Source organism: Onychostoma macrolepis, chromosome 19 (genome assembly GCF_012432095.1).
Source record: "Onychostoma macrolepis isolate SWU-2019 chromosome 19, ASM1243209v1, whole genome shotgun sequence".
Classification (NCBI taxonomy): Eukaryota; Metazoa; Chordata; class Actinopteri; order Cypriniformes; family Cyprinidae; genus Onychostoma; species Onychostoma macrolepis.
In genome coordinates, this window is record NC_081173.1 from 17,123,248 (window position 1) to 17,134,747 (window position 11,500).

Here is an 11,500-nt window from a genome sequence, read left to right on the forward strand (position 1 = left end):
AAGGTATCCGGTGCGAGCTCATTATCATACAAACCAATCAGAGCCGTTCAATGGCTCTGGAACCAATCAGGTTTAGTCAGTGTGTTGTTTGAATTTAAACAAGTAAACGCAAGGTTTTTTTTTTTTGGTTTTTTTTAATAAAGCATTTCAGATATGATGTTGAAATCCTTGTGGGAATTTCAGTAGTAGCTTATTACAATTAATGTATCATGTAATGGACAACAGCCTAATCAACCAAAGCCTTTTAAGTAAAACTGAACAACATATTAAACAACTTATTTTATGTATTGCAAAGCTTAATAATAGATGACAAACGTTTGTACATTGTAAATGTTAAAAAAAATTTTTTTTGTTCAAAACATCATACTTTTCCAAATATTAAAATTATAAATACATAAATATTTAAAATATAGTAGGCCTACACATGGTTATAAAGTAGGCTACATTAAAAACCCACTAAAAGTGTAATCATTTTTGTTATGTTCTTACACAAAGTAGACATAAAATATACTTCAAGTAAGAGTAACATAAGTGTGTTTTCTGTAAATACACTAAAACGTCACTAAAAGTATGCTTAAGTTTAGTATATTCCTTAAAAGTGTAACTAAGCATATATTTATTACCAAAGTATTTCTAGTATACTTATTAGAAATACATTAAAATTATGCTTGTGTTTAGCATATTTCTTAGAAGTATAACTAAGCATATATTTAATACAAAAGTACTTCTAGTATACTTTTTAGAAATATATTTTTTTTATTTTTTTTGCCACCATTATTTTCCAGCACTGCCTTAACCCTTAAGCATGGAGTTCACCAGAGCTTCACAGATTGCCACTGGAGTCCTCTTCCACTCCTCCATGAAGACATCACGGAGCTGGTGGATGTTAGAGACCTTGAGACCAAATGACCCTGCTTCAGTATGTCACAGTACATGTTGGCATTCATGGTTCCCTCAATGAACTGTAGCTCCCCAGTGCCAGCAGCACTCATGCAGCCCCAGACCATGACACTCCCACCACCATGCTTGACTGTAGGCAAGACACACTTGTCTTTGTACTCCTCAGCTGGTTGCCGCCACACACGCTTGACACCATCTGAACCAAATAAGTTTATCTTGGTCTCATCAGACCACAGGACATGATTCCAGTAATCCATGTCCTTAGTCTGCTTGTCTTCAGCAAACTGTTTGCGGGCTTTCTTGTGCATCATCTTTAGAAGAGGCTTCCTTCTGGGACGACAGCCATGCAGACCAATTTGATGCAGTGTGCAGCGCCCCCACCCCTTCAACCTCTGCAGCAATGCTGGCAGCACTCATACGTCTATTTCCCAAACACAACCTCTGGATATGACGCTGAGCACATGCACTCAACTTCTTTGGTCGACCATGGCGAGGCCTGTTCTGAGTGGAACCTGTCCTGTTAAACCGCTGTATGGTCTTGGCCACCGTGCTGCAGCTCAGATTCAGGGTCTTGGCAATCTTCTTATAGCCTACGCCATCTTTATGTAGAGCAACAATTTTTTTTTTCAGATCCTCAGAGAGTTCTTTACCAAGAGGTGCCATGTTGAACTTCCAGTGACCAGTATGAGAGAGTGAGAGCGATAACACAAAATTTAACACACCTGCTCCTCATTCACACCTGAGACCTTGTAACACTAACAAGTCACATGACACCGGGAAGAGAAAATAGCTAATTGGGCCCAATTTGGACATTTTCACTTAGGAGTGTACTCACTTTTGTGGCCAGAGGTTTAGACATTAATGGCTGTGTGTTGAGTTATTTTGAGGGGACAGCAAATTTACACTGTTATACAAGCTGTACACTCACTAATTTACATTGTAGCAAAGTGTCATTTCTTCAGTGTTGCCACATGAAAAAATATAATAAAATATTTACAAAAATGTGAGGGGTGTACTCACTTCTGTGAGATACTGTGTGTATATATATATATATATATATATATATATATATATATATATGTGTGTGTGTGTGTGCGCGTTTTGTGAAAAGTCAGGACATAGATTTGTATAATAACAAAGGTATGACATAGGTATTACAAGGTGAAGGTGACATCTCAGGACATTGACCCATGTCCCCACTTTTCAAAACGCTTATAAATCACTCAGAATTAAGTTTTTTTCAAAAAAGTTGAAATGCACAGTCTCCTGTAAGGGGTAGGTTTAGGTGTAGGGTAGGTGTAGGTCAATAGCACATACAGTAAGTACACTATAAAAACCATTGCGCCTATGGAATGTCCCCACTTTTCACAAAAATGAACATGTGTGTGTGTGTGTGTGTGTGTGTGTGTGTGTGTGTGTACTGTGCAGCATAAAAACAAAAGTGCACTATAATGATAGCTCTTACTGTCACGGTTTCTGTTCATTTGGACTTTTGCACCGTTTCCTTTGTTGTTTTGATTGTGTCTTTGAATATTTATCTGTAACATTTAAATTGCTGCTTGTGCAAAACTTGGGTCAGGATGATTTTACCAAGTAGGGCATAAATTTGGTGGCAAAATTTGTTTAAATTTACAAAATACATTTAAGTTGGTCAGTGAAAACTATGGAAATCCTCTCTTTGTACTTTTGTCAAAATGCCCCAACTTTTTATGATTTGGGGTTGTATATTGTAATTGTATAATGTAATGAAATATAATATAATATTTCTATGAAGACACACTTATTTACTGTTTAATCCCTTTAAAGAAAATGACTAATTTCCCCCATTTATAAGTTAGAAATATAGGGAGGTAAACTTAAGGAAGAACCCAAAAATATATGGAAACAAAGAGGACTATCACATCAAGATGTACTTTTGATGCAGTTGTTACTTTGTGTGAACTAAAGAGAGCGCTTTACAGAGGTAAAACAAACATCTCCAAGCAAAGATAATATATGTGTTATAACATTTATCTGAAACATCACTTTTTCAACATCACTGAAACCTGATTTTTATTTTTGTTGGAATATTTAATGACTATTAAAAATGTTTTTGTCTATTTTGTATAGAAGTCATCATAATAACTGGATCATAATATGAAAGTGTACTTTGATTTTTATTCTTGGTATTTTTTCATTAATCTAGTATTCTGACAACCCAAAACGTATAACGATTCAGTGAGTTATGATGGTGTAACGGGGCTGACAAGACGTGAGACATGCGGATCCAAATGCAAGCTTTTATTTACAGGCATGGTCATAAATACAGGCGGGGTCGAGCAATGGCAAACAGGTATGGCAGGGACAAGACAAAGAGTAATCCTAGGGCAAACGAAGGTCGACGATGGGCGAACAGTATCCAAAAGGGCAAGGCAGAGAGATAATCCAGGGAACACAGGCTATAATCCAGGCAAGGGAATAAACAGAGTCCGAACAGTGAGACAGGGGTAAATACAGGGAACACAGACTAGAAAATAACAAACGTTCCATAGAGCAGCTGACACTAGGGGAGTGAAAAACGCAGGACAATACAGGAACTGAACAGAAACACGGAATGGCACAGAAAGGGTTAATCCAGGAAACACGGGCTCTGTAGAGTTGCTACGGCTAGGGGAGCGGTAAACGCATACAATACTCGGCCGTGAGGGAAACAAAGTCCAGGGTTTAAATAGAGTGTGTGATCAGTGTGAGCGTGGGATCAGGTGTGCGTGTGATTAGTGCAATGAGTGATTGGTGACAGCTGTGATCAGTAATGGATGATGGGAATTGGAGTCCATTGTGATGTGTGGTGTGAAAGTCCATGTGGTGAGCGAGTGACCTCTGGTGGTGAATGAATGGAAGTGCAGACCAGATTCGTGACAGATGGCCTTAAGAGCTTTAAGACCACTTCCCACAATATACAATAAAGCAGAGTAAATTTTTCATTCTTAGCTTTATTCTGGTGAGCAAGCATAGAACGAACAGTGCCTTGGCTTCAAGTGATGACATTTGGAAAGAGCAAAATACTGAGTCAACAAAAATAAATTAGAATGGGAAAAAAAAATACAAGAAAATAGATAAACAAATAAAATCACAGAGATAATAAATAAATGTGATATGTTTTATAAATATTACTAGGATTTATAGTTTTTGTGAAAAACCCTTGTGTTTATCATAAGGAAGCTAAAAATCATATCTTTGAGGGACATGGAAAAGTCTTGCATAATAGGAAAAGTCTCAAAATAACTTTTATGTTCCACATAAGAAAGAAAATCATTCAGGTTTGGAACGACATGAAGATGAGTAAATGATTACTCTGTGATTTCTTAGTTCTTGATTGGGTGAACTATCCCTTTAAGTAAAATACAAGACTAACCCCCAGTTTCACAGACAAGGCTTAAGCCTAGTCCCAGACTAAAATGTAAGTCTGAGCTGTTTCAACTGAAAGAAACATGCACTGACTGATCTTAAAATATATCAGTGCCTTTGTTTTGTCTCAAAAAGCACACCAGTACTGTTTTTTTTCTAAGCACATTTATAAAAATTACTTAAAATGTCCTAATTGAACTATGGCCTAATCCTGGTTTAGTCTAAGCCCTGTCTGTGAAACCGCGTCTATAAGCATCAATATATATATATTTACTTATTATATTACTGGATTATAAATAAACGTGTTCATCTTTCATTTTTATTACTGTATAATACTTGGTAAAATTACAGCTCTGCTGAGGATGTATTACTTAGATGACAAGTCTGCAGTGACGTTGGAGTCAGACGTCTGTGGAGGCGACGTACCCTCCTCAGTGAGTATATATTATACATACACACACACACACACACACACACACACACACACATATACTTATATACATCATGCTCTTTTTGTTTACCACTAACGTATGCTGATGGCGTTTCTTTCTATAATGTGCATCGTATCATACGAGTCAATAGTTTACACACACGTCGTAGCTAAGTTTATTAGATCGATGTCACACAGTGTGACATGCAGTGATCTTACAGGATTGCTAAAATCGTGCCGTGTGTTTTGGGCTTAAGAGAGGTTCAGAATGAGGGTTGAAAATAAAAAAATTTCTACATATTTATTTGTATTTTTTTGTGCAAAAAAAAACTTTATTAACATTATAAGTAAACCTCAAAGAACATATTAAAATAATAAAATAATCCATGTCATGACCCCTTTAAGAAATAGGTGATAAGTATTTAAATAGTAAATAGAATTTTGTTCTTCAAATTTATACAGATGGATCAAAGGATCCAGATCTCAAATTAAATAGTTGTGCCATATTTATTTTGCAGTTGACTAAATGATGCTCTTTCTGTGTCTGCAGCTGAAACAGGGGCTATTTTATGGGCATTAGAATGGGTAGAGAATGTAAGACTTAATAGGATGGTTATTTTATCAGACATTTCTTTATCTTTCACCAGTGACATAGTGAAATGAGAGATGGGAGGTAACATCAGACAAATGACATGAGCTTCTGGCACAGTGGAAAAAATATAAATTTAAATTTAATTTGTTTTTGTAATATATGTAAGGGATAATTAACAGCTAGTCGTGCATTAAAGGATTTTAATGTTTAAAATGTTTAATGTTTGATTAAAAGTTAAATAGCACAAAGTTTCTTGTAAGGGGTAGGGTTAGGTGCACTAGTGTAGCCAGAAATGTTTAAGTGGGTGGGCCTACATAAAACTGGGTGTGCCAGGTGTGTAGCATATGAAAACTGCATGTCAAATTGCCAACAAAAAATACAGCACCAAGGTTCATTATACAGTACTTCTAAAGCATGCATTAACATTAGTAATTTGTTATGTTAATGTTCATTTCAAAATTTACTAATAGGACATTATTAAAATTAAAAATTAACATTTTAAAAGTTAACATTGTTAACATTTGCCTGAGCTGGTTAACAAAGATGAATAAACACGTAACAAATGTATTGTTAATGTTAGTTAATGCATTAACTAACCTTAACTACAGGAAGTTTATTAAAAAGCATTACCTCAGAGTGAAACAACGGGGCTTCGCTGATGAGTTCATAATCAAACGTCTCTGTCAGTTCACGCTTTAACGTACGCTTTAAATTTAAGTTCACAAATGCGCGCATTTTACTATTATATCCTTACGTCGTAAACGTAACATTGTGGGTGGGACTAACAGAAACGGACGAATCATCATTTTGGAAGAGCAAAACTAAGAAACGACCTGTAATTGACCATGAAAACAAGCGTTTAATATTTTTAATAAATAAAGTTACAGTGAAATAAGACGTTTATTAGTATCGTTTAATAAATTACATCCATTTGGAAAATTACATTGGGTAGGCCACAGATGAAAATCTGTGGCCTACCCGACTGGTTAGGTGTAGGGCAATAACACATACAGTTTGTACCGTATATATAAAAAAAAGTGGGACTGTCCCCACTTTTCACAAAAACAAGCGTGTGTGGGGTGCGTGCCAGTGATGCGTGTTGGTTAGTGTGCAGCGCATTAAGGGGATGGGGGCGTGACGTCACTGCTCTAGCGCCGCGGTGGCTGATGGGAAAAATCGCCATTTTGTGAGGCCACTTGTTGCGACGCGCCGAGGAAGTTGTAATATGAACCTGTTTTAAATAGGATACAGAAATTGAATAAAGTGTAAATCAACATATTAAAGTTATTCAACAAAACATTATTTAGTCAAGAGCAGTGAGGGATTTCTTCTGTCTTTTGTTGTTTGATTAACATTAATGACAGACGGCACACTTTATTAGGCTGCTGTCACAAGACCTGTTTCACGGATCCAATACTTATACATATGCGTTTTCTTTCGCAACTTAAGACAAAAATGACAATGCTTATGAGGATACTCGCCAGGACGACCATTTTGACATTATTTTGTGTGTATTTGGCCACTTAAGCGCAACAAGCTGTGTTTGTTTGTTCACAGCGCGCGCTTTGGATGTGACTGCAGCGCACAGAAAAGCGCCTCTGGAGCGCACGAGTACCGAAAGACTTAAAAAGACGTGCAAATAATACATTTCTGTGACGATGCAACAATGACCGATTAGGCAATTGACAATTCTGTCAACTGTACCGAAACGCGAGCTAAAGTCTTGTATCGCAGCAGCACTAGATTCGCTGATGTGAAGAGAAGGTCAGAGAGCGGACGCGGTGCAGCTGAATCACTCACTGTTTTCAAATGACCGGTTGTGTGAATTTATTTACTCATCTAACCTACACGCTATATTGAATAAATGTTTTGCAGGAATTTCCCTCATTTTAAAGTCGAAAGCTGCGGGAATATATGTGTAATATCCCACACCGAAATTCAGGACCTGATTAAGCATAATTCTACTGTACATAGAATTGTGAAACATTACTTTTCCAAAACTTTCTGGCTTTATTTATTTTTTCAAAAGTTTACAGGCCTGGAAATTGCTGTTTTAAAATTCCATGACTTTTCCAGGTTTTTCATGACCGTATATGAACCCTGAATGTGACGATCGGGTGCTGTTATCTAATGTTAAATCAAAATCAGGCAAAAATATAGGTGCGGGTGGTTGGCCATCTTTTCCAGGTACCGTTTTCTTGCGTCCGTTAGAAGTTTGTCTCTGTATAGTACATTTTGTTCTTTTAATCGACTTTTCAACATTGTTTTTCGTGTGGTTGTTTTAACTCTCGCCCGATGTGGCCTCACAATATGGCGGCGCCCTCTTGTTTACGTCCCAGAATGCACTGCGCAGTGACGTCGGTTGCCAAGCTCTATAGAACGGTGATTAAACTGACTTGGAACTACCTGTGCATTAAACGGTTCCCTCTCGAGCTTTCACGAGACATCACGGAGAATTTCTCCGTTATGGGAACTCCTTCCCTTCAACCTTTCCTGAAGTCCTATTGGCTCACGCCAGTCAAATGACTGGCCAATTGTCGCGAAGCATGCAACCGTATGCAAATACTGACGAGCTCGAGAGGCAGTATAAAATGCGGTGCCCGCGACAATTACGTCAGAATCTTCTACTTCACCTGTTGAATTCATCATGGCTACAGTTTGCAAGATCTGCGCGGGACCAATTGAACCGCCGGATCAACACGATCACTGCGTCGCCTGCCTGGGCCTGGCCCACGCCGAGGCGGCGCTGGTCGAGTCCGACTGCGGACATTGCGCGGACCTGCCGGCCCGCGTGCTCCGGACCCGCCGCGATATGATTCGCGGCCTATTCGGGGTGAGGCCCACTGCCGCCAGCGTGCCGCTGGTGGGCCCCCCCTCTCCTGGTGGCGGGAGCGTCGTCTTGCCGCTCCGCCAAACCCAACGGTCGCCCCATTCCCCAGTATCCTTCCCCGAGGACTGCTTCCGCCCTCCTTCCAACATTGGGGAGTTTGTGTCCTTTGGCCAGGAGGAGGGGATGACACTATGTCCATTTCGGCCTCGGAGAGGAGGATTGGGCGGGATCGGAGCCCGATCAGACAGACAGCTCGGGATCCCCAGACCTCCAAGAGGAGCTCATGAGGGTTCTGTCAAGGGCTGTCCAAGAGTTGGAGCTTACCTGGAGTCCTCCAGAGGAGCCTGCCAGGAGTAAGCTCGACTCCTGGTATTTCAGGTCCACACGGAAAGCTGACTCGAGGGCGTCGGTCCCCTTCTTTCCAGACGTGCACGAGCAGCTGGTGAAAACGTGGTCTGCGCCCCAATCGGCGCGCGTCCACTCTGCCACACAGGCCATCTTTTCCCACGTGGATGGGGCGGAGGCCCACGGGTACGTGCGCTCTCCCCCTGTCGAAGAGACTGTCGCTGCGCACCTTTGCCCTGCAGCAGCCAAGACCCTAGGCTCCGATATAAGCCTTCCCTCGAAGCCATGCAGGACCACCGCCCACCTCGCTAATAAAGCGTATGCCTCTGATGGCGAGGCAGCTTCCGCTGCACGCCATGGCGGTGCTGCAGGTTTTTCAGGCGAAGCTCCTGCAGGCGGCGGAGGGCGGAGTTCTCACTGCGGAGGCTGTGAAGGATCTGCGTGCGGCGACGGACTTCGCACTGATGGCGACGAAGCGAGCGGCCCAGGCCGTGGGTAAGGCCATGGGTTTTATGGTCGTTCTTCAGAGGCACCTCTGGCTAACCCTGGCTGATCTTAAGGATGCTGATCGTAAGGTGCTGCTGAACGCTCCTGTGACTCCCTCAGGCCTCTTTGGTGACGCCGTGGAGTCCATTATTGAGCGCTTCGCGGAGGCTCAAAAGCGCGCCAAAGCCATGAGTCACGTCATGCCAAGGCGCGCTTTCCAGCAGCAGACGCAGGAAGGCGTGGGGTCCCGGGAGGAAGCGCCAGGGCCAGCGGAGGAGCCCGCGACGTGACTCTCGCCCGCCGCCGGTTGCTAAGCCGTCGTCCTGATGGTCTGAAGAGAGGAGGAGAGTGCGCGAGCGGCCCAGCTCCCAAGCGCCAAAAGTTCATGTGTTCAAATGTTTTTGTGTTGGATGTTCATTCAATAAAAATGCATACATTCTCACAAAAAGAGCTCTTTCCTCCTCACTCAGTCAATGCGGCACCGCTTGCCCCGCCTCAGAGCAGTGCAGAGCCGCCGCCCACACAGGTTATAGTCGCGCATCACTCGCCGGCGCAGCCATCGACCAAGCTGCTAAAGCCGTTATCCCAGTTCCTGAACGCGTGGGAAATTATTCCGGGGATCTCGCGCTGGCTACTCGGTGTGATAAAGCGTGGGTATACCCTTCAATTCAGACGCAGACCACCCCGTTTCAACGGCGTGGTGCGGTCTCTAACATTGCCTCGAAACGCCCTGGTTCTGAGACAAGAGGTATGCAATCTGCTCGAAAAGGAGCGATAGAGAAAGTCCCTCGGCGAGCTGGAGTGCGGGTTTTACAGCCGCTATTTCGTGGTACCCAAAAGAGACGGGGGGCTCCGCCCGATTCTAGATCTCAGACCCATCAACAGGGCGCTTTGCAAGCGTCCGTTCAGGATGATAACACTGAAACAGATCCTGGCGCAAATTCGCCCCGGGGACTGGTTTGCGTCCGTGGATTTAAAGGACGCGTACTTTCACATTCAGATAGCACCGCATCACAGACGTTTTCTGAGGTTTGCTTTCGAGGGCACAGCGTACCAATACGCTGTTCTCCGCTTGGGCTGGCTTTGGCCCCACGCACTTTTTCGAAGTGCATGGATGCAGCACTTTCCCCCCTCAGAGCGAGCGGGATGCGCGTTCTCAACTATCTGGACGATTGGCTGATTCTGGCTCAGTGCCGGGACACGCTAACCAGCCATATAGAGGTGCTGCTTCGTCACTTGGAGTCCCTAGGGCTGTGTGTCAACATGCAGAAGAGCTTTCTCGCCCCGAGCCAGTCTATAACATATCTGGGAGTGTGCTTCGACTCGGTGGAGATGCGAGCCCGCCTCTCTCAGGAGCGCTCGGCGGCCATTTTGTCTTACCTGCGCCATTTCAGACTAGGCAGCTCTGTTCTCTTGAAAGATTTTCAGAGGCTGCTGGGACTCATGGCATCCGCTTCAGCGGTATGTCATCTGGGCTTACTACACATCGCCCGCTGCAGTTATGGCTGAAATCTCGAGTCCCTTGACGGCGTGGACTTCGGGCCGTCTGAGCATCGCGGTCTCCGCGGCTGCATCGAAGCTCTGAGGCAGTGGCGCAACCCAGATCTCTTCAGCCGGGGGTTCCCTGGGATTGGTGACGCCGCGTTGTGGTCACGACGGACGATCGACTCGCGGCTGGGGAGCAGTGTGCGGTATGCCGGCTTCGGGCTGTGGTCAGAACCTCTGAGCCGGTGGCACATAAACCGCTTGGAGCTGGAAGCTGTGTTCTTAGCTCTAAAGGATTTTCGGCCGCAGCTGGAACAGCGGCATGTACTGATTCGCACCGACAACATGTCCGTGGTCTCGTACATAAATCACCAAGGAGGCGTTCGCCCAGGGCTTTGTACAAGCAGGCAGCGAGTCTCCTGCTATGGGCGGACCGACACTTTCTATCCATCAGAGCAGCGCACATCCCGGTCTCCTGAACTGCTGGGCGGACATGCTTTCGAGGAAGGGATTCCCCAAGGAGAGTGGAGGTTGCACCCGAGTCGGTTCGGATGATTTGGACTCGCTACGGGAGAGCGGAGGTGGATCTTTTCGCCACGAGCGAGAATGCGCACTGCCCGCTGTTCTTCTCCCTGTCTCACTCCCCGCTGAAGGGGGACGCTCTGACATCGCACTGGCCGGCAGCCAGGCTGTATGCGTTTCCTCCGATCAAGATATTGCCACTGGTGCTATGCAAGATCAGGAGGAGGGGCTTCGATGATACTGCCGCCCAAACTGGCCGAACCAACCTTGGTTCCCGGACCTGGCAGAGCTGCTGGTGGCGCCGCCCTGGCCGATCCCCATCAGGAAGGACCTGCTATCTCAGGTGAGCGGCTCGGTGTGGCACCCGAACCCGGAGTTGTGGAGCCTTCATGTGTGGCTGCTTCGGGGATATCAGAGGAGCTGAGCGCCCTGCATTCTCGTGTGCTCGACACGCTCACGGAGGCGCGGGCACCCTCTACGAGGCGTTTGTATGCTCTGAAATGGGGAGTGTTTGTGAAATGGT